This window comes from Balaenoptera borealis, assembly GCF_965194805.1.
Source record: "Balaenoptera borealis genome assembly, chromosome: 21".
NCBI lineage: Eukaryota > Metazoa > Chordata > Mammalia > Artiodactyla > Balaenopteridae > Balaenoptera > Balaenoptera borealis.
In genome coordinates, this window is record NC_138880.1 from 17,878,718 (window position 1) to 17,904,110 (window position 25,393).

Sequence of the window (25,393 nt, forward strand, 5' to 3'; positions counted from 1 at the left end):
AATAATTGACATGTTTAAGGAAAAATAATTTTTTATTCCATTAATCTGAAGAAGACCGAGTAGTAAAGCAATAAAAAGTAATCTCAGATAATCTCAATTTTTTTTTCTTTTAGGTAGAGGGAATGAGGAATGTGAATGAATAGTGAATTATCCCTTCTCTAAACCTCTCTGTCCTAATTCATTTGCTTCAACTAGAAACAAATCATAAAGAAAAAGAAAAAAATAAGATGACAGACTTTGTATCTTCTAGTATTATTCTTTAGGAGTTCACAGTTTTGATACAATACTATATATGATTTGTGATTAGCGATCACCCCAAAACTAGCACTAAAGGGTCCTCATGATCCCAAGATGTTCTGATAACTGTAAACCAGAAAACCAAAAATCACAAGTAATTTTCATTGTTTCAGTAATGGGAACAGTTTGCAATTGATGCTGGGAAATACATTATTCCACATTCTAAATGGTATGAAGTATGTACACAGCCTTTGCTTTTGGAAGTAACTTATGACTGAAAAAGAAAATGAGTACTATTTGAGGGTAACCCTAAGGGATAAAAAAGTGACAGCCTCTCCAGCATCGTTCTGGCAATTTAATCAAGGAGAATGACAAGAAATCAAGGATAAGGGCCAAAATAACAACAGGCTGGAGGGCACTTAATCTGATTACTAGCAGAAGCAAGTAAAGGTAGCTTTCTCAAACAGAATGAGAGAGGCTAGGAAAACGGTATGAGCTAAACTGTGCCATGTACAACAATAGCCCTGCAAGAATGTAAAACAGCTGGACTGATTCACACTGAGCCGTGCAAAGCATTGGACATGCCAGCTCCCATCCCAGCAGTGAAATTCAGATCAAAATGTTCTGTTTAGTAGCCTGGCTATATCACACACATATTTTTTTTTCTACATAGTATAAAGTGATGAAAAGTGATTATAGAAGATGGCTTTTCCAGATTCCTCCTATTGTTCCTACATTCAGGCAAGTCTTTACACAGGTAATTTTAAGAAAAATAACCCTGGTCACCATCACAAGGAGAAACCCATTAGCTTCTAGGCCAGCAGAACTAAAATTATGATGTCACCAAAAACAGGGAGATTCCACACTTTATTCTTCCCCATTTACCTCAGTATTTCAAAGATGCAGAAAGTTATTATCTTACATAGATATATAAATAAATTTTTGTATACTTTTTGCTTTACAGTCTTGTTCACACTAAATCCATTGTAACTGAATGCTCTGTAAAATATAAAAATTAAACTTCGTGTGACCAATGTGCATCCTTAGAAAAGTTACTTGACTCAGTTTTCTCCTCCGTAAAATGGGGACAGTAATAGTATCTCCTTCATAATAGGATGCTTATGAAGATAAATGAGCTAATACATGTAAAGTACTTAGAAAAGTTCTTGAGATATAAAAAGCACTATAGAAATGTTTACCACTACTCCATCCTTTAACTTTTAACCCGTTTCTTTACATTAAAAATGAGCGGCTTGTAATTGACAAGAGGTAATTGGATCTTTTTATTTTTAATTCAGTCTAACAATATCTGCTTTTTAATTTGTGTCAAGACAGTTTTACTTGATAACACTGTTTTCAAATTTCTATGGAATAAATACAAAAATTGACTGCATCTTATGCCTTAAAGTAAACCATGATAAATTCCTGGAAGTAGAAATTATTCAGGCAAATTTTCTGAATATAATAAAACTAAAACTTAATAAGACAAGATTAACTGAAAACAATTTGAACCATTTAGAATTTTTTTTTAAAAATCCCTCCTACAGCACTGAAAGGTAAAATAAAAATAGATGTTCAAGCATGAATGACAACTAGAATAATCCATTAAGAGCAACTGGCATGAACTCGAAGTCATATCTTTCTTTCTGGCTATTTCAAAACTATCATGTAAATCTATTAGAGACGCTTCAGTTGAACTAACATGTTCATAAACTGACTTGATAAGACCCCTTATGAAATACTATTTGCAATATTACATGCTTTGGGGCTCAGAAACAGGTACTGAAAGTAAGACTTAGTCCAAAAAGTACCAAAAATTTGCTTTTACTTTGTTTTATGTAAATGCTGTCTTTGATTAAAAGCGATACTCACTCTGATCTAGGCATAAAAGCAGTCACAAATTTAGCATAGATGCAAAAGACAAGTTGACAAAGAAAAGGACAAAACAGAATGCTAGCACATGAACCTACATGGTTCACAGTAAACTAAAATAATAAAAGAGTAAGTGTATGTATTCTCAATGCAAATACATTCACTCACGCACGTGTATACACACACACACATCTCTCAATTAGCAATACTAATTTATTCCTGAAAATCAAGGCACTTCAATAAAAAGTAATTAAGTGAAAAAAATACTTCCATTAATTTCAATGAGGAAAAATTATGCTATGTTTCATTTCAAAACACCCAAACAATTGTCACTGAGGAAAAAATACGTCCATCGGATAATGAAAACAAGTTATGGAAGTTATAAATAACAATTTGAAAGTAAATAAATAGTTTTTATATAAAATAGAATGAAGGTTTATTGTATTTATTTTTTACTTTCCACACCTTTTTCTTCACCAATTTTCAGTCCTCTGAGAGTTTATCTTTTATTCAAACTGTACTTAAGAATAGAGCACACACACAAAAAACACCAAAAGGCCAAAATAAAGACTAAACAGGAGAGAGCTTAGGCAGAGCCCCCCCTACAAAATAGTGTGTGTGCCCATCAGACTGAGAAGTCTTCTCAACCTAACTCTTGGCAAAGCAAGAAGCTTTGGTTCATACATACACAGCACGAAATTGAAATTTGTTCCATATGACATTTTTCATAAGAAACTGTAGTGTTAAGTAAATTGGTGTTTTTGCCTACAACCATAATGTTGAACTATAACTTCTTAGAATATACTTACCTAATGTATACTGCAGTGAAGATTTTGATATACTGAAAACAAAATGTCATCCAAAAAGAGGATAACTTTTCAAGAATTGTTAGGACAAAAAGTCATTACCCAAACAGTTTTATATGAGGTAAGTATCTTTAGAGATGTGTGTATGTGTCTGTGTGTAGAATTCATAACTGCATTAAGTAAAAGATGGACAGAAATCTGTAAGATAAAAAGTTATATTTGGATCTAGAAGAAAAAATAAAATAGGATTATTTGGAGAGTTGTACTTTGTTTCTTCACTCTCTTGATAACTTCTAATGCCTCCAATTTTTTAACTTTCAATTTCTGAACCTCTGGTATATTCCATGCAGTGGCAAAAAGGCTTCTAAGGATAGTAGATAAACCATTGTTCTGACTACATTCTTTAAAGAAATAATGAAGAAATCACTTTACTCTTTCTAAAATGATGAAACAGCAAAAATCTCAAAGTGGTCCCCTCTATCTGCAAAATGACAATTTTTCATCATCAAACAAAACTAGATATGTGTATTTGATGTTTCATACATGTTTATCCAGATGTGGATAATATCCTTAATTTAATTTTTAGATTAATTGACAAAGGATTACACCAAACCTACATCATCAAACTATAAAAGAATACACTATAATGGAAATTACTAGTATACTAAATATCTACAACATAACTGGAAACTCAAAAGATGTCACCTGATCTGTAATAGTCTATGGGTGATTTTGTGTGTTAGTGATATTGGGCTCTAAATGAGATGTGAACGTTTTAGGGGATTGGGTTTAATCCAAAATGATCCTATGACACATTATTTAAGCTACCATCTTGAGAAGAAAAATCACTAATATCTGCTTGTTTATTGACATATGTTTCTTATGAAAATATAGGATTAAAATATGCCAAGATAGTTTTCCCAATTATTTATTTTTACTAGTGATCATGATTCAAAATAAAGGAGAGCATGCTTTAATGGACATTATAATGATACTTAGTTACAAAATACAGTTTCTTCTCACAAAATCTACCCACATTTTACAAAAATTACTAGCCAGCATTTATGACTCAAAAATATTTTCTGTGATCAAGCATAATTACTACATAGTGTACAGAGTAATAAAGGTCCATGTAAAGCAAATAGAAGAAAGAATTGTTATAAGAAAGAAAGATGAGCAAAATCGACATACATGCTTAAAGGGGGAGTGAATACGCAGTTAGCTGCTTTTACAGTGCTGAAAATATATGTATTTTATTTATTTTCATCCTCCATTTCAACAGTACATTCCAATTACACATTTTCTATATTTTCTGAAAGATGATTATGCTCAAAATGTTTAATTTTCCTTAGCATGCTTGCTCATAAAAGAAAATTATAATTATGATAAATTCTTTTTCATTTCAAGTAAAATGATACACTAAACCTTTTTATATGCCTTCATCTGGAAGATTTTTGGTAGGGAACAAAAACCCATTTCACGACAGAGATTACCTAACACTTTTTTAAAATTCCAGTCATATTTAAAACTCAAACTCAAAAAACCAAAATGTGTCATTTCTACTTTGGCCACAAATATGTAAGTATCACAGAATTAAACTAATTTAAAAAGCTAAAACAGGTGCATTGACATCCCTTCAAAATAGGAAAGACCATCTCATTTAAAAAATACTAGGTTCTGGGCTTCCCGGGTGGCACAGTGGTTAAGAATCTGCCTGCCAAGGCAAGGCACACGGGTTCGTGCCCTGGTCTGAGAAGATCCCACATGCGGTGGAGCAACTAAGCCCATGCGTCACAACTACTGAGCCTGCGCTCTAGAGCCCACGGCCACAACTACTGAGCCTGCGTGCTGCAACTACTGAAGCCTGCGCGCCTAGAGCCCGTGCTCCATAAGAGAAGCCATCGCAATGAGAAGCCCATGCACTGCAACGAAGAGTAGCCCCCACTCGCCGCAACTAGGGAAAGCCTGCGTGCAGCAACGTAGACCCAACACAGCCAAAAATAAATAAAATAAAGAAATAGAAAAAAAAATAAAAAAAAAAACACTAGGTTCTTAGTGGCAGGATCAACGTTGGGGAGTTGTGTTGGGAACTCAGCTGCTGGTTATTCTTTGCTTGCCCCCTTCCATCCATTTTCTACCTTTTTGTTGTTGTCCTGCTCCATGCCCCAGGGTTCCACTTCCTTTGCTCTCTTGCACTCTGTCTTCACTAGGCAATGGGAGGCACGGTAAGAGACTGGGGAAGTGGGAAGAAAGAGGACAGGCTATTTCAGCACCCGCTCCCTTCCTGCTTTGCTGTTCTGGCAGCAGCATCCGTGGATCTCGTCTTCCCCAGGCTTTAGTAACGTTGATTCTCTTTCTCAACCCTGGCTTGTGATGGTTTCTAGCTCTTGCTAATCTCTATCTGCCTCAGCATCTCTCACTGGTTCCCTTTAAATAGTCTCTTTATTAAATTCTCATCAAAAGCCCAGATAAGCGTGTCATCTGTTTCCTGCCTGGCCACTAACTAGTAAGTGGTGACTAAAAATTGGAGAGTCTAAGAGCAACTAGGTCTAAAACAACCTTGTACTGGGAAGGTCCCCTTTATCTCCCAGGGTATCTTTTAGGTCCAGAGGCAAATGTCATCCTGCTTCCTATAAAGTGGAAATCTGAACTCAGATTAGGAGTAATATAAACAAAATGGTAATTTTAATTCAGGACTAAATAAACCTCCCAATACACTCTCTAAAACAAAGTTTGGAAACTTAGAGTGTGGAGAAAGAAACAGAGGGATGATCAGGGCTTGAGGTGAGCCTTCTGGGTGTTCCTAATTGTTTCCCCAGAGGGATTAGCGATGCCAATAGATTTCGTATACTGAAGAGACAAACAGAACTCCTGAGTTCTGCTATAAATGTCTGAGAATTACATAACGTAGTTTTTTCTTAAGGTAAAATAATTAGTTCCATCAAAATACTTAGGTAAACTGCTACTTCAGAAAAATGCAGCATGTTGATCATACAGCTTTAGGTGCTCATTGGGACACTCCCACCTGTCCAGCTTGATATACACATAGGTTCCTACTTGTTTAAAGTCCTCTTTTGTGCATTTACTCACTTGAAATACAGGGACTCTATTGTTCTACTATCTACAGCTCTAGCTATCTACCTACTCATCTATGCCTTCTGAAAAAAATGGCAAATGAAAAAGAATGAGACAGAGATGAGAGAAGGCAAGCTGTGTAGAGGAAGGCAGGGGAGCTGAAACCATCCTGCTTACGCTGCTAACAGCTATTCTCAGGACACCTTCCCTACTCTGTAAATGTTTCATTGCCTCTACCTACGCTGTTCTTATGGTAGCCACTACCCATATGTGCCTACTAAAACACAAACTAAAGTTAAATAAAATTTAAAATTCAGTGCCTTAGCCCCATTTCAAGGACTCGTAGCTATCCTATTGGACAGCGCACAATAGATCCCTTTAGATCATCATGGCAAATTCTCTGGGACTGCACTACTTGAGGCAGTCCAACGAGTGAATGTCTCACATAAAATAGAATTGCATATCCATATATATTATAGATACTTAGAGTTATTTATGATAAAATGAAAACATCTAAATCCTTAAGATCTGCAACTTGGTTAATGATATTTTCTGACTACAAAAACTTCATATGTAAATATGCATGCTTTATAAATAAATTGAGCATCTTTTTTTTAAGCTTTTCTTTCAGTTAAAATAAAACAAAGGTCAAAATAATATTGACTTAAGCATCACAGAAGTTAATTTCTCTCACACAAAATAGTCCAAAGAGAAAGAGTCTCCAAAGGCTGATATGGTGAACTCAGTGGAAGATTCAGCATCTTCCATCCCCAAATCAGGCTTCTACTCATAATTAAGTAGGATCGTGAGTGTGATCTTACCCACAATCCCGGCTGCTGTTCCAGCAAAAAGAAAGAAGAGAAAGAGAAAGGGCATACACACGCTAGACAGTCACATCTATCATTTCAGTTAATATTCTGTTGTTCAGAACCAAATAGCATTATGAAATCTGGGTTCCAGGAAGACTGAGGAATTTATTCATTAGTTGTTGGTCATAGACCCAACTAACACTTCTGTTCCAAGACAAAAAGAGAAGAAATACTGGGGAGAAAGTGGAAGTGTTGCCTCGTTGCTCTGTTCACATTGATGCATTTTCCACTCAAACTTTCCTTTCCACTAATTGCTTTCCCCCATCTATTAGCTTAAATATGAGACCACTGACCTCATGCTGATTTTTCACTAAACATATAGAATTAGAAGAACTACAATAGTCTCCCTTAAATTGGTGGACATTTCTTCTGCATGTGTTGCTGATTTGTTCCCAAACTTTAGAGAGCTGCTTAAGCAAGTATAATGGATCACAGTAAGAGAAGCCATTTGAAATAACTGTTGAATTATTTATTATGTTTTCAAAAATGAATTAAGTAGAAAAATCACTAAATCAGAGGCATAGCATGTTTTCTTAAGCATATAGCCTCTAAAACAGTTGCTATTGAGACTTACAAGTCTAAAGAGTAGTCACTTGTCTAATCTATAGCGAGTAAGGATTTGTCAAGGATTTGTAGGGAAGTGATGATTTTATTTATTTGACAATTAAAATATCTGTTTAGAAAACAGTATGTTGATAGATACTTGGTTTGGGTTGGAAAACATAAAAAAGTATAGCTATCTATTCAATAATTGGATAGAAATATAATATACTATAAAAGTGTACTTCATTATGTCTCTATTTTTCTACTTCTGAATGGATTATGTTGTCCACGTTCAGTCTTTCTCTTTTCTTCTCCATTTTCTAAGTTTCAATCATCTGTTCTTTAATCACATCAAACATCTCACAGTGAAAATATTAGTTATTTTGTGATGTGCTTTAAATTACTAGTAAAGGGAGATAATTTTCAAACTGTTTGAAAAATACATCTTGCACTAAGAAATTCCTTTCCTTTCAAGTTTCAGGTTTGGAGCTTGAGTATTCATTTATTTATTTCCTTATTCGGGAAACATGTTCTTAGTTAATAGCTTGTGCTAACACCATGTTCAGGGAAGTAAGAACTCTTCATGTAGCCTTTGGCTTTCATTTATACACAGCGCCCTGTGTAAGTTCATAGCATTTCTGACCAAGCAGTCGAAAAGTAAATTTGGGACATCTACATCATCCCTAGAATCTTTAGATTTACTGAACGTTCGTTTCTTGCCAACAGCACAGCAATAAGACTGGGGAGACTGGGAGAAAGTTAAGCACTTAGGGTCAAGCAGGGGAGCTAATAGTAAAGAATAATCAAAGTGCTGATAATTACAAATGTTGGGCCCCCTACCCTGGTTAATAGGAAGCACCAAGGTTCTTACTATTGGAGGAAAATCTTTATTTGGTATTCTTTTTTCTTTCCAAAATAAAGGTAGAATTTTTCATTTTCAGGTGAACACACCCCTTTCTAATTATAAATCATCAGTATCTATAAAGCATTACTCCTGGAGTTTTGAAATAATATCAATTCCTAATTCATAGTCATAGTTTTAATTTATCTTCAAAAGAAAGGCAGTAAAATTCCATTCTAAGTATAAACAACACACACTTTATAAAACTGCACATGTTAGGCAATCAATAAATATTTATTGAGTGAATGAAAGGTATTTTACTTTAATTTGAATACTCTGATTTCAATCAGCAATTAACAATTGTATAAGATTTTTGTCTATAATTAAGAGACAAAAAAGTCTACAACATTGATTTTGTCCAAAATATTAACCTTGAAAACTTGTTTTTTAGCTACTGGTGTTTTTAAGCATTTAAGCAGATCTTATTGGCTCTGTTGTCTAGTATTCAACTGTCCATGACTTCAAATTTAAACAGATAGATTGCACATTGTGGAAGTTTTGGAGACAGTTTGAGGGAAGCTATGATTACATTTCTGCTACAATGCTTCAAGAATGGGGTCCATTTTATTTCAAGAACCATAATTATGCAAGGTCAATGAGATGTGATACTTTAGGTTGAGAGTTCTTTTCAAGTGAAAAGAAATCCTGTGATTAAACACAAAAGAACTAGATAAAAATCACTTAAAATATATTTATTTTTTAATAATAATTTAGTCATTAAGCAAAGCTAAGGACCTTTATTTCCTCCTCAGGAGTTAAAGATAATATTCTGAAGCCATATCCTTTGAGCTGTTTTGTAGATACTGAAACCCTCACCAAGTGGAAGAAGTTAACTATGTGATGACCAGACTGTAGCCATGAGATAAGCTGCCACAATTCTGACAACTGGCATCAGAGAAATTGGAACAAACTGACCCTAGAACTGGAGATTAACTGTTCTTAAAACAATCAAGATGACGCTGATCAGATCACCGCATGGCCAATTTCAAGACAACTGTCAGAGCTGACTGTGCTGTTTCTGCATGTAGCTACCTCTCTCTGCCTGAAACTACCCTTAAAAGTTCTTGCACACTGATTGTTGGGTGCAGGCGGGGGGCCTCTGGACAAAAGTCCACCCTCTCCGCCAGTTGCGGCCTCCGAAATAAAGCAAACTTTGCATTTTACCAAAAAAAAAAAAGTTGTATTTGTTATACTCTCTCCTTTAATAAGTTATTATTTAATAACTTAATAATTATTATACAATCAACTGATATTTAATTATTAATTATATGATTATAGTAATTATTTAGTAAATCATTGTGTTTTCTTTCTAATAGCTCTAAAATTTATCTAAAGTAATCTCAATTCCTATTCTGTGCAAATGTCTGTGCACAAGTATTACTCAACAAACATTTGCTGAAGACTCTTGGTATTCAGTTTTATTGACGTTCTTAATTTTTGAATCAGCAAATAAATGTAAAACTAAACATTTCCCATTCTGCTATTTAAAATGTTTATTTTCTCTCTCTTTTTTTTGAAGACTCATGTAGTAGATACTCATTACCCACCCAACAGCCCATTTCCATTTCTCTCTTTTTCCTGTGTGGTAGAATCCAAATGTTATTCAAGTTTCTACATGATTAGAAGCACATCCTGATAGAATCTGATAAAGCAAAAAAGGTACATGTGACTTAAATCTTAAAAATGAGGCTTGAAGGAAGGTTTGGGGCAGGAACAGCCTATGGGTAAAATTTCCTCCCTCTGAAAAAGAGACAGAAGAAAGGAAGATTGTCTTCTCTCTTCATGCAGTGGATACACAGAATCTGCACAGATTAACTGCAGCGTTTTTGTAGTCATGAGGGGAGTCAGAGGGAATAACAGGATAACTGCACATCTGAGAACGTTATTGCATTGTTGAGCCACTGAATTAAAAGACCCTGGGACAACTTTGCCTCTGGATTACTTTTTATATGAGATAATTACTTTTTTAATGGTTTAATGTCTAAGTGGAGATTTTTCTATTACTCATAGCAAAAATTATCCTAACTGATATAAAACACTATGAACAATGATTTCCAGTAAGAGGCATACATCAACCAATAAGAAGTTTTAAGTTTTTGCAAAAAAAAAAATTGCAATTTTGTTTATTTAGTTCTACTAGCTGATTCTTGAATTAAGTCCAATTATTCTTATTATTCCTTGAAGTAGATGAAGCCACTTATGTTCACTGTACAATATCTTCTTTCAGCCCTTTTCTCTCATTTCAACTTTGTATTCCAAATCAGCTCCATATTCAAGTTTAAGGTAATGCTTCTAATATAAAACTATTATATTATCCAAACATGGACACTCATGAATTTTCTTTAAAAATTGGTATTTTCTCATCTATTTCCCAGAAATTTGAATATATATTCAAATTTATGGAGGAAATAGAAGCAAAATCACCTAAAGAAATTTTAACATCATAGTAATTTTTCGGCACATTCTTTCTCCTCCCTAGACCACCCTCCAAGTTAAGAACCAATAGTTTATTGACTTAAAAGCCAATATATTGTTTCTATTTCTAAACACCAGGATAACTATGGACAGAAGTTTTAAAAAGTATATATAGAAGCTCCTGGTTGGTTTAATCAATCATGGCAGTTTATTAGATGGGGGGAAAAGATTTTTTTTTTAATTCAACTGACATTTCCAAATGTAGAAGAATTTCAACTCCAAGAAAACTATTTGAACTAGTTTATGATATAAAACAAAAAACTCATCAAATATTATTGATGAAAATGATTAAGGGTTAGGAGAAAACATATCTGTGTGTCTGTATGATGCATTTGTATATGATATATAATAATTACAAATTATTTAAAATTGTATATAACATATGTTTTTACTCATGAACAATACAATGAATGTATGCATATTCAATTTTAACCATATCAACATAATAATATTATAATTTCCACTTTCCATGGTTCTAATATTCTTTACAGAATTTAACAGCAGCATACCTCCCCAAATGTCATAATTCATCAATCTGAGACTTAAATGAAGTGAGACTTATACAAGTTGAATAAAATAAAGAAGAATGGACCGCCCCAAAATTGATGTGATCAGTAGATTACATGTCCTCTTTTCCATTCTTATGAGCTTTTAAATTCAATTAGCCCTAGAATGTCTGTCACTAGAGGAATTGTTCTGTACAAACATATTCTATAGTATATTTTAAAATGTCCTTCTTAGTGTATCTATAAATCTAAATTAGCTAAAAATGTAAACACAGAGTTTATATATGCCAGTGTAAGAAATAAATTCACTGGGAAAAATTTTTGTCTTTGTCTTTCTACTTGGTAGTCATGAAATGTGTTGGGATTATTTTGTTTTGTTTTCACTCATTAGCATGACTCATTTAGCATTTCCTACAAAGAACAGCTCTAAATATGAAAAACATTTTCCAAGTAAAAGTCCTGTCATGCTTGTTTTAATAAAAAGATAAGGATCATTTGTACTTAGCAGAATTTATTTGCATATAAACAATTAATGTGCTAAAGGTTTTCAATCTGCCATTTCACTTGAGGAATAATAAATATACATTCTGCAATTTCATTGTCACTCGTATTTGTTTCTTTTAAGATGTCTTTGTCATATTGTATCAGGAGGTGTTAACTTGAAAAGGGAAGAAAGAGGAAGGAAAGGAAGGAAAGAAGGAAGACAGAGGGAGACAGAGAGAGGTCTGAGGATGAAGAAAGAAAGAAGTTTGAAGGCAATATGGTGATATCTTCCCTTGTTTTTTGCAATAGTCTCACTTTGACATTTAATCTCCATTCACTCAAACGTGAATTGAATATCCAGAAAGTAGCACGGATATGCTCTTAGACATGGAAGACAATAAAACTTTTAAGAGTGTAGCACATGGTAGGCAATAAATACATTTGTTAATTGAAAGTGGTTCAGGAAGTTGGCCATACTTTTACTAAAACATATTTTGTTTTTGCTTTAATATAGATCAATGTGCATTTCTTTCAGTTTAGAAGTAGGATTTTCTGTAAGGAAAATGTACTGGGTTACATTCTAAGAGAAAATAAATTTGGAAGGTCAATTTTTCAAGGGACTAAAAAAAAAACATAAAGAGCAAAGAATTTGACCTAGGTCTCCATGATGATTTGTATTTGTTCATTGGATTAACACACTCTTTATACAAAAGCAAATAAGTTTCACCAGTGGATTCATAACCTCCCGAGGGATGTTTCCTTGAAACACCTGCTTCAGATGGTCATTCTAGATTTTTGTAAGGGAAACTTTCCATCCAAAAATTTACCTGCCACTTAAGTCACAATAGCCAAAACAATAGACTTCGCACTCATTTCCTATTAAGTTTCAGGACTCTTCAGGTGCAGTTATCATTTCAAAATATTTGATGAGGACGGTGATCCATTTTCCCACGTGAAACCTCCTGCCATCTTCAAGATTCTCTTTATTTCATCTCCTCCTTGGCTCTCTATTGACTTCCTGTATTCTACAGACCAAAACCCTTACCTTTGCATTCCAGGCCCATAACAACCTAGTTACAACCTACCTACCTTCATTTCCTGGCATTCTCCACAAAACTGCCAGTGATACACCCACCTGACTTTCTCATCCTAGGCCCTTTCACAAATCCATGACTGGGTGCCTGCTTTTCCTCTGCTACACTCAATCCCTGCTCCCCACCATCACATCGCGAGGGCTGAATTTATTTTTGTATCCGTTAATCTATAGCTTGTTCAGATTTATGTAACCCTGATATTAGTGTCCTCATCTTCACAGAGCAGTCTATGCATAGTATTTGTGGGCAAATCAGGAAAGGAGAGATAAAAGGACAACTAACTCCCTTATTTATTCATTAATCCATCCAATATGTATTAAGCACCTACCATGCACCAGGCACAGCCAGCCTCAGAAAAGACAGTGGTAAACAAGATGTAGCCCTGCTCTGAATTGACAGTCTAATCAGAGAAACAAAGAATCCAAAGATTACCAACCAAACACTTCCTGGTTACAATAAGACCTCTTGAAAGGCTCTCTACAATCAGCTTGTCTCAGATGTCAGAGTCCTCCCGGCATGAAGCATGATACATATAGGTTGATACCATTCAGATACTTTTCAGATTATTTCAAGGTCATCAAAGTGCTTGCCTAAACCCTTATTTAAAATTGTGTGTGTGTGCATATGCCTGTGTTGGTTTGCTAGCAATCAAAACTAATCAACAAAGATCGGCAATTTAATAAAAAGTCTTCTTCAGTAGTAATAGTATGAGAAATAGTGTTTCCAAAATAGGTTTGTAGCAGCTAAATGACTATTTCTTTTACTGCAATTACATTTGGACAAGGTGTACAATTATTTATTTCAAGTTTTCAGTGGTATCCAATGACCTAATCTGGCCCCTATCTTTTTACTCTTTCATAACTTTCTATTCTAAATATCAAGAATACAGTGTCCCAAAAATTAAAACTCCCAAATACACTTTAATTACAATAATAATTGTAATTGAAATAAATTTAAAAGCTTGATAATTATGCGACATACGTAAACAATGTAAATAAAAGTCTTTGGGTTTATTTTTCCAGGACTATTATTGGCACATAATTCATCTGATGAATTAAAAGGGATATAAACTGAAATATATACACTGTTCAAGACTGAAAAATTTGAAATTTTCTTCTGATCCAGTCTGTATTCATTTGATTCATTCTCCCAAAGAAAATAGTTTGTATTCACTTCATATTTGCAAATATACCTAGCCCAGGCAGGTAAACTTATCAAAACCAATGATGTGGAAAATATGATTGACCAAGTTGAATGTCACTGCTTAAGGGATTTAAACTAAACTATAAATTTGAGAATGTGAATCGTATTTAACCTTGAGAACAACTTGAGTTAAGGTTTTAAGGGTTATTTTTTAAAAATCCTTAGTATTTTTAAACTAGACGTGTTAGGACCTAAAGTTCTCCTAGATAACATGTCTCTCTTTACCCACATTGTTTCCAAAAATATTTACTAAATTCTTACTATATATGAACGTAGGTAATGTGTGATTTAGAAAAAACAGACAGCAAGGATATAAACATAACTGACATTTAGTACATGCCTCACATGAACTTTATCTGTAGTAAAAAGGCATATGCACAAATAATACATTATAAAAGTAAAAAAAAGTTGAAAAGTATCATTCAACTTTTGATGAAGTAAAGTCTTTGTTTAAGAGAAGTAAAGTCTTTGTTTAAAATTTTCAGCAGTACTACTTATACAAAATTATTCTAAAATATTAAAGATAAAATAACCTGGGAGAAAAATATTACACTTCCATCTCCCCACACTCTATGGTAGGATCTTGAAGGGGCCAGATTGCTGGCTTTGAAATTCAGCTCCAGTTAAACAACCCTGGGAAAAACGGTGTCTCAGTTTTCTTATCTGAAAAATGGCATAAAAGTAGTACCTACATCAAAGGATTATGAAGATTAAATCAGTTAATATGTATAAATTACATGGAACTTTATACAATACAAGAGCTCCATTATAGTCCAGTGCTTTTAATTCTGCCATGATAACCCCTTCTCCAATGATAGCAATATTCCTACTCCAAAATGCTATTGGTTTTTGTATTATTTCTTCATCAGTGTAAAATTTTGCTCCTGAATTCCCTTGCCTGTATAGATAATTGCCCTGGTGACATCCTTTTATTCCTTTCAATGGCCAAAATCCCTGGAACTGATGTTAACATAGTTCTAGCTTCTTCAGAACATTGTTTTAATGAATAATATAGGGGAAAAAAATTGAAGAATGAACACTACTATCTCTTAAAATACGCCTGTATTTCAAAATCTTCTTGAAAAAGGTTGAAACCTAACAGTTTAATTTATAGTAAATCAAGGATGCTAGAAAATATTTTGAAAGCAGAATCATATCATTTCATTTAAATGTCTTCTAGTTGTGACTAAGCAACAATTGAAAAGATTCCTTCTTTACTCTCTTCTACAACTTTGAAATTTGGATTTCCAAATCTTCATTTTGGGGAGGAAAAGCTGCTAACTTCTACTCCAAAATCTCAGAAGCAATGTTTAATGGTTGATTGCCACCAATGTCAAACACATCAAGAGATCCCATATACTATTAGTAAAACAAACCAGCTTCACAACCATGAAGTTCTAAGATGTTTTCTTATTCTGGAATTGTACAGCTCCTAAAATTATCATTTTTGTTCAAGTCTTCTGCTCCCTCGCAGTTAACTTCAGAGAGAATTTTGAGCTGCTTTGAGGAAATCCTTCTGGATTCTGTGTCCTTGTGGTTTCTTATTCCAAAAAAAAGCAAAAACAGCCTGAACTGGTTTATTTTAAGCTATATCTACAGAGGAAAGGATGACTTTCAAAAAATGTATTGAAATAAGAATTCCCATATAAAGAAATAGATTCATACCAAAAAGTGTTTTAAAGAGGCATTACAACTGGCACACATTGCTCATTTAGTGGAAATTATTTCATGCCTGCCACTAAAATTTTGCCACTTAAAATGGTAAATACTGGGAGTGGAAACGGAAATTGGGGATATGGCTGTCTGGAACCTAACTTAGACAGGTAAGCCCAGCTGAAGCATCTGACTGAAAAGGTTAACATCCTTCAGGTCAGTCTCCTTGATTCTGAAAATATGTATTTTTCCTCTCAACTTTCCAATGTGACTAAGAATAGAAATCATAATAGCATTTATGGAAGACATTCAGTAGAAGGATAAGTATCAGAAATATGGAAGATTATTTGAATATAGTGTTGAATATAATTTTATACTTAGCCAAGCATGCTAAAGCATTTAAGTCCAAGGTACTTGTGATGATACCTTTATAACTGCCACACATGGGATTTTTGACAAATTTGGACTGACTTACTGTTTATATTAATACCTATCAAGTATTTTCTATGTATTAAGTGCTGTTTTAAGCACTTCCCATGTATTAACTCATTTAATTCTTGTAATAATCCTATATAGCAGGTGCTCTCAAATGGTATTTTGCATATAAAAGTATATATCTATCAAAACTGAGGCACAGAATAGTCAAATAACTTGCTCAACACCCACAACCAAGAAATGGTAGACTGAAGAATTTGAACTCACGTAGTCTACACATGGTGACCATATTCTCAAGCATTATTCTCTTATAACTGCTATTTCTTAGCATTCTCCAAAATCCCATCTCTGGCTGAAGTATTAGCAGCTAGTAACTATCATGGAAAATCTATAGTAGAATACTTCTATATGAAATATATTTTTCTCCTGGTGGCACCATTTGGCCATACATAATCAACAATTTAGCTAAAGCAGACAAGAATAAAACAAAGCTGAGTTAGCTATTACATGTAAAACCATGGACCTCATTTTAAGATAAAATATAAGCAGTTACCTTAAAATTGCTACTTCTCAAACATGCTCCTATGTTAATATTCTAGTAGCTAAAAAAGTGGAACAAAATTCTCACCGGCCTTCTTCTACCCTTGAATTAGGCAATATAATTTGTTAAAATATATATTCTCCCACTTATAGACTTGATGAAGCTATTTTTCACTTTGCTTAAAATAAAATCAGGCCTGCCTGCTAACATTTAATGTTTTCTGAGTTGACTCTTAGGCAAAAATTTTTTTCTCTCTTTGCTTAAATAAACAGAGTTTCTATGTAGTTTTAGTACTTCTTATTCAGCAAGGTTTTGACCTGAGCTATTCCCTAGGCTCCACCCCTAAACACACACATACACACACACACACACACACACACACACACACACACACTGCCCTCCCTTTGATATAACTCACCCAGAATGAAGTTAGCCTCATTAGTAAAGCAACCTGTAAGAGATGGTGCCTCATTCATCGCGGGCATCAGAGCCCTATCATAAAGGTCAGGTAGGTTACACTTTCAGACAGATATTGGTACATAACTTAGTGTGGTGGACACAATAATTCACCACTTGCCCCCAAAAGATGTCCACATCCTAATCCCACGAACCTGTAAATATGTCACTTTACTTGGCAAAAGGAAGTTTGCAGATGTCACTAAATTAATGACATTGAAGTGGGGAGATTATCCTAGATAGCAGAGTAGGCCTAATGTAATCACAAGGGTCCTTATAAGAGGGATGCAGCAAGGTCAGAGTCAGGGGGAGAAGATGTAAGGATGGAAAAATAGGGGGCGAGGGTTGAAAATGCTACACTTCCGACTTTGAAGATGGGAGGGGGCCATTAGCCAAAGAATATAGGCAGCCTTTAGAAGCTGGAAAAAGGCAGGGAAGCAGATTCTTCTCTAGAGGCTACTGACATACAGGCCTATTGACAACTTGATTTTAGCCAAGTGAAACCCATTTTGGACTTCTGACCTCCCAGACTATGAGAAAACAAATTTATGCTGTTTTAAGCAGTAACTTTGTGACAAATTTGTTACAGTAGCAATAAGAAACTATTATGTTTGGGACCTGGGACATGGTGTTTAAAAGAATGCAAAAGGCATTATTAAAAATGTTTCCATTACAATAAGATACTCATCTTTTTACTTTAAGCATCTGTACCCACCCAATTAACTGTAAATACTATTTAGTAAGATCCATAGATCAACATTCAGCTTTTCCTGCTGAGGGGACTAGAAAAAATGTTTACACTATGAAAAATGTAACACAGTCTATACAATTAGGATCTAGATTCTACTTCTGCTGTCCTACTAATCATTTTCTGAGCCCTACAGTTTTCTTGCCCAGGGGATCCTGTGCTAGGAGTGTTGTGTCCTCCTGCCAGAGACCTTATTAACCTTTGAAGATTATGCATATGATCTGTGTACTGGATTACTTATTCAGAATGCCTGATACTTGATTTCTCTGAAGGCTCACCTTCTCAGCACCAACTGCTTGCTGCTGGCTCTGTCTGTTGACACAAGGCTGACATTCGTTTGTGATCTCAGCCCTGGGCACATCACTCTCATGCCCAGCCCTTGGTTCTCTCTATCCTGAGCATCTTTTTGTCTCCTGCATCTCTGTTTCTTGCTGTCATCAGCCTCCTCTCTGGCGATGCTAAAATAATAGGAAAGGTCATATTTTTATCCCTTTGGCAACAAGAGGCCATGCCTGATAGGGGATCAAATTCCACCCATGTGCCAACCCAGTGAAATTCTGCTGTAAGGCAACTAAACATCTCACTGTAAAATTAGCCCCCAAATATCACTGCTTAGTATGCTAAAGGACAGTAGTGTAACGCTATGGCTGCAAACCATTTTTCATCTCAAATATCTTACCTCTCACATTTCAGTGTGAACTTATAACAAATAATTTAAACTGTATTTTTATATTAAATGAGACAACACAAACTAATAGCTATTATTTCATATATTTGTAATGGGTTTCATGCATTCATATTTTCTTAATATAAGAAAATATTTCTTTCTTTTTTTTTTCTTTCTAATACTTTTTTTTAAAAAATTATTTATTTTATTTTTGTCTGCGTCGGGTCTTTGTTGCTGCGTGCGGGCTTCCTCTAGTTGCAGCGAGCGGGGGCTACTCTTCCTTGCAGTGCACAGGCTTCTCATTGCGGCGGCTTCTCTTGTTGCAGAGCATGGGCTCTAGGCATGCAGGCTTCAGTAGTTGTAGCACGCGGGCTCAGTAGTTGTGGCTTGTGGGCTCTAGAGCACTGGCTCAGTAGTTGTGGTGCACGGGTTTAGTTGCTCCACAGCATATGGGATCTTCCTGGACCAGAGCTTGAACCCATGTCCCCTGCATTGGCAGGCGGATTCTTAACAACTGCACCAGCAGGGAAGTCCCTTTAATACTTTTTTTTAAAGTCTAGTCTAGTTCTTTCCTTAATGCCAAATTTGTTTAGTTCAAAACTAGGTTTGAAAATATCTCATTGTCTCCATTAAGTCAACAGCATTCACAAATATTTAAAGAAAAATAGTTATAAATTGTTTTAAACATTAATGTATTATTTAAATATTAAATCATTTTAAATGTTTGGGGTATAAATATATATCATATAGCACTATTAAGAGGGACTGGGTAATGACAACTGACATATATTAAAATATTCCAGTGGAAATATGCAGGAATCAAAAGTCCAATAAGTTTAGGAATCACTGTATAAAGGCTAGATTACATGAGATGTTATCATCTTGCAAATGAGTGATGGGTGTGATAATCTGAAGAAATTCATTTTCCACATTGTGTTATTTTATTTTTATTCCACCTTTATTGAGGTATGATTGGCAAATAAAAAGTGTGTATATTTAAGGTTGTGCAATGTGATTTTTTTAAGGTGTACAGTGTGATTTAACTTACATACACACTGTGAAGTGATAACCCCATTATTTCAGAACCAACATTTTATTATATTTCTTATAAGTACAACAATCCTGTCCTGGGGGCTCCACCCTCATGACCTCATCTCAACCTAGTTACCTCCCAAAGACCCTGTCTCCAAATGCCATCACACTGGAGGTTAGGGCTTCAACACATGAATTTGGGGAGGGGACACAAATGTTCAGTGCATATCAATGTTGGAAGTGGTTATGCACTTTTTAATTGAACTCACATTTTATATCTCAACAAATAAAGGAAAACTTCAAATTTGGAGTTTCTCATAATTCTTCTATATAATAAATATATGTATTAAGCTTGGCATGCCCTTCAGGGTATTATTATTATAGTCATCATATTTTACTCACTCTGATGAGAAGTTATTGCAAATTTAAGTTATGAAATGCAAGCTTTTAAAAGTATGACATTAATCTGGGGTAGTTCATACATGTAAAAATTTTATGAAAAGAATAATTATACTTTAGAATAAAAAGAATTCAAATTAAGGCATAACAGTAGCATATGGCTACAGCTCCCCCTCAGATGTGGTGAAATGTATGCCCTAAAAGGAACTATTATAATATACTCCTTAATATAATAGTACACACAATAGTACCACAATAATGGCTACTATTGACTATGAATTACTGCGTGCCCGTCTCCTTGCCAAGTAGGCACAACTAAGCACACAACATGGAGCATGAGAGACGCTTCTAGCTCAGTGATGCACAGCTAACTTTCAGTCTCAGATTCCGTGTGACCTTGCGACTTCTGTTCTTTACCTTTTACTGTGTTTTTTGTCAAGGAAATCAATCTACAGTTGGATTTGAGTATCAGGGAAAAGCACAGGTTAGCAGACTAATGGAACATCTACACGATGTGCAATTCACATTTAATATAATTTTTACCACACAAAGTAACTTAAATCTCCTTTTATAATACAATGATTTGTTTAAAAGATACTTCTTGACCTTCTTGTTTACACACTAGCTACCAAAGTTTTGTAAATTTTAGAAACATTCATTTTTGGACAGAAATGATGCCCAGGATTTGGAATTTTCACAGAATTTGGGATGGTATTTCCAATTCATTCATTCATTCATCATTTCTTCCTTTATTTAACGAATGCTTCCTGAATGACCACAAAGTGTAAACATAATGCTAGTCCTTTCTTAAAATGTGCCATATATATATATCAGTTATATATATATATATATTATATATATATATATATATATAACTGATTCACTTTGCTGTACACCTGACACTAACACAACATCGTAAATAAACTTTACTCCAATAAAAATTAAAAATAAATAAATAAAATGTGCATTATGGTAGTGATGGCAGAAAACAGCAAAAATTTGAAGCTTACTTTCGGTCTAGATCAGAGTCGCAATTCTCTCAACCAGTGAAACAATTTAATCCCCATTAAACACAGAATTTATTTCTGTCTAATGTTTAATTTTTTAATCTTTTCAATTTGTGTAATAAACTTGAGCAAGGAATTATCCACCAAAATCATTGTCACCACATAGTACTCTAGAATCAGAACTAATTATGATTTTCAGCCATGACGGAAAGCATGAAGGAAATAATGGCTTCCGTTTAGGATTAGAAAGTAAGTTAATAGATCATCCTATAAACAAGGGATAAAGCAGCTGATATTCCTTTACAGGCAAGAACATATAAATACACAGTTTGCTAATACCTGCCAATAATATTAAAGCAGAAATTAGTAATTACCATATAAATTATCTCTCAGGGAACCAAAGGATATACTTTACTAACTTCAGAAAAAAATAACCCTCAATTAAGAAACAAATGATGGTTAAGAAATATTTACTTAACGTATCAAACCAGTAGGGGGAGGTGAAATATTTTTCTTGTTGTTTTCAATTGGGTGAAATAGCATAAGAATCTTTAAGTGCTTTCTTTTTCTCTACCCAACCCATCACAACATGATGAAACTCTAAGTACCAATCACAAAAATAAATAGGAGGATTTGTAAAGAAGAAGGACAACACCTTCAGATGATGTGGCATATTTGCTGTGGTCTATACTTTCATTTTTCTTGATTTTACATGACCCAAGTCAAGTTTTCAATTTTCAGTTGGGAAAATTATTTAACCAAAAGAAACATGTTACTTTTTATCCAGGATGAGCTCTCTGGGTGTGTGCTTGGTGGGTTTTCAAAGCTCCTGCACAGAATCTTCAAATTTAGTCAGTTCTGAAGGCATACGTGCTCTTTTACATCTGTGGCTTCAGACTGGTTTAAGTTCCTAGAATTTAAATAAATTATCTCTTGTTACCAGATCTAAAAATGTGAAAAATTCAGTAAGAGCCTCACTGGTATTCCACCAGAACTTGAGCCCTTGGGTTTCCCACGTTGTTCCTGGCAATTGCTGTACCTCCTACAAGGTATCAGAATATGATCTCGCTGTTCTGCTGTGAACACCGTGAGATAGATAAGGGCTGAGTCCCACGGACTCTAAGAGCAGGATCCAGAGTTCCCTGGAGAGGGGTCGGGGAGCATCAGGGGTGGCCTTACGGTATGATGTGCGAGAAGTAACTATCAAACTTAGCTTCCATGGTTCTCTCTTCACTCGAATTACTGTTACGTGTAGTCACATCACCTCAGGTCCTTTCTGTCACGTGAGCAGGAATAAGGCAAGGTGGTTAGAGAACAAGACAGAGTAGGTCAGAAATGCAAGTTCCCTCAACAATATTCCCTAGTTGTAGGAACTATCAAGGTCATAAGAGATGAGAGAAATGAACAGAGCGCCGGCAGGGTCATGGAGATAGGAAAAAGCTAGGCTGAGATACAAACCCTTGTCTGTCTGACTCCAAGGTCCCTCTTGCCTCTGTTACACTCCACGTCAGTCCCCCTTTTGGAATGTCATATTCTATTTCATTCTCAGAAGTAATATTCACTTCTTATAAGAGTTGTAATCAAAGTTCAAATATAAATGGACATTTGGAAAGTTCCTAAGCATTCTTTTCCTCTTGTGTCTCCACTGTCACTGGGGATAGCAAACTCTCCACCCACCCCCATCCCCAAAATCAGATCCATATAAAAAGATCGGAACAGAAGAGACCTGACACCTGCCAATGACTCAGAGTTTTCTTCATATTTAATCATCTATAATCAAATTTAATCTTCACAACAATCCAGCAAGGTAGAGCGGCTATTATCAACCCTTCACTTCACAGGTGAAGAGATAATATTGGAGAAATGTAACTTGCTGAAGGACACATGATTAAAAACTGTTACTTCAAGGCCAAGCCTGAACCCCTGTCAGTGTTGGAACTACATGAGCCACCTGAGTTAACAGTCTGCGATTCTACATCTAGGCTTTCTGATGGGTACTGTCCAAGGGTTTGTGAAACTGTTATGTTGCTGCCCTCAGCTCACAGGGAAAATTATGCTCAACCATTGCAATTACACAACTGAAAGGAAACACATATTGCAATCTACAAAATTTGAGCTTTTTCCCCTTTTGGTAACCTCTTTGAAAAATCAAGATACAGACAGGTTTTTCACAGCAGAATCATTTCTCTATTTATCCTAAGAGTAAATATGCTCTTTCCATATTCACTTGTTGTGCTTTTAAAGGGCTTATCCACTAATGCACTTTTGTTTTCATTTTTTATGTATGACTAAAATAATTAGAGACATGGTCTCTTGTTTCACAGGCACAACCACTCGTTGCTAGTGGGTCCATGTAAGGGTCAGAGAAACAACATTCTCATATTAAAATGCCTTATAATCAACTGGATAACAATTTCACAACCCAAGATCCTGGGTCAAAAATCTCAAAGCAAAGTAGGATTCCAAAGGTAATATTTTACCACTGTTAATATTTGCCTAAGTAATAGCATCTCTGATAGGAATATTTCTTAAGTGCTTTCTATAGCCAGACATTTTATATATATTCCTAAATTGTAGGAACTATCAACATCACTTAGAAATGAGAAAAACTGAAAGGAACCTGGGCAGGGCCAGAGAGCTAGTAGAAAGCTAGGCTGAAGCACAAACCCATCCTGTCTGACCCCAAAGGCCCACTGCTTCTGTGACACTCTGCCTATTCTGGAAGTGCCTCTTCTGGAAGTTTGTATTCCATTCCACTTTCAGGAAGAATATTTGCCTATTATAAGTATTTTAATCAGAATTCAAATATATATGCATATTCTAAAGGTTCTTAAACATTCCTTTATCTTTTATCTCTATTGTTACTGGGATAACAAAATCTATAGGGATGGGACTTGTATTTGGCCTCTCAGCTAGACCAGTGTCAAGCTTGAGTGTTCAAACCCCCTGACAGAACTGCAGTTTCGTATGTACATTTTTATCAGGTTTGGCTAAGAGTACACAGGACTTATGTAAAACATGATCTTGACTTTGTGGATTTAACTACACAGCAAGAAGCATATTGATTCCTCATGCAAATGCCACAGTCTACTTAAAACCTAAATTTGTTTTGATTTTGCTTTTTTCAAATAGAGAAATGTGGTATTCATATATATCGCATAGTTATTGTAGTAAGTGATAAAAACAGAGTGCAAATAAATGGGAGAATAAGTAAATCACCAAGACCTTGTAAGGCCTACCATCAGGAAGTTCATTTAAAACATAATATGTTGGTGGGAATGTAAATTGATATAGTCACTATGGACAATAGTATAGAGATTCCTCAAAATATTAAAAATAGAACTACAATGTGATCCAGCAATTCCACTCCTGGGTATATGTCTGAAGAAAACCAAAACACTAATTTGAAAAGATATATGCACCCCAATGTTCACAGTAGCATTATTTACAAGAGCCAAGACATAGAAGCAATCTAAGTGTCCATCAACAGATGAGTGGATAAGGAAGATGTGGTGTGTATATATACAATGGGATATTGCTCAGCCATTCAAAAAAATGAAAATTTCCCATTTGCAACAACATGGATGGACCTGGAGGGTATTATGTTCAGTGAAATAAATCAGAGACAGACAGTTACTGTATATTTTCACTTGTATGTAGAATCCAAAAAAATAAATCGATGAATGTAACAAAACAGAAACAGACTCACAGATACAGAGAACAAACTAGTGGTTACCAGTAGGCAGAGGGACAGAGGGAAGGGTAAGACTGGGGAAGAGAATAAGAGGTACAAACTACCAGGTATAAAATAAAGAAGATATGAGGATGTAATGTACAGTACTGGAAATATAGCCAGTATTTTATAACTTTAACTGAAATATAATCTCTAAAAATATTGAATCATTTGCTGTACATCTGAAACTAATATAATATTGTAAATCAACTACACTTCAATTAAAAAAGCGTACACGTAGGACTTCCCTACTGATCCAGTGGTAAAGAATCTGCCTTGCAAATGCAGGGAACGTGGGTTCAATCCCTGGTCAGGGAACTAAGATGCCATATGCCACAGGGCAACTAAGCCCGAGTGCCACAACTACTGAGCTCATGTGCCTCAACTAGAGAGCCTGCGTGCCGCAAACTATGGAGCCTACAGACTCTAGAACCCACGCGCCACAACTACAGAGCCCATGCACCCTGGAGCCTATGCACCACAACTAGAGAGAGAAAACCCACACGCCAAAACGAAGAGCCCACGCACCCCAACGAAAGAGCCTGCATGCCGCAACTAAAACCCGACGCAGCCAAAAAAAAAACAACAACAACATACATGTGCTTCAGTGTCAATCGTTTCCTTTTCCACCTAAGGATCAATAATTTCCTTTTTTGTT

General features: G+C 35.0%; 1 protein-coding gene and 1 long non-coding RNA gene across 2 annotated transcripts in view; both read right to left on the reverse strand.

Annotated features, from left to right (window-relative positions):
- LOC309619696 overlaps window positions 1–20,820 on the reverse strand; it is a 46,306-nt gene extending 25,486 nt beyond the window's left edge. The window contains exons 1-2 of the long non-coding RNA XR_014239168.1: window positions 17,070–20,820; window positions 1–17,035 (exon numbers count right to left, since the gene is read on the reverse strand). The exon at window positions 1–17,035 is cut by the window's left edge and continues 25,486 nt beyond it. This is a non-coding gene — a long non-coding RNA (uncharacterized lncRNA). The remainder of the gene's footprint in view (window positions 17,036–17,069) is intronic.
- SGCZ (sarcoglycan zeta) overlaps window positions 1–25,393 on the reverse strand; it is a 929,817-nt gene that overhangs the window by 869,340 nt on the left and 35,084 nt on the right. The gene's annotated exons all lie outside the window — the stretch shown is intronic.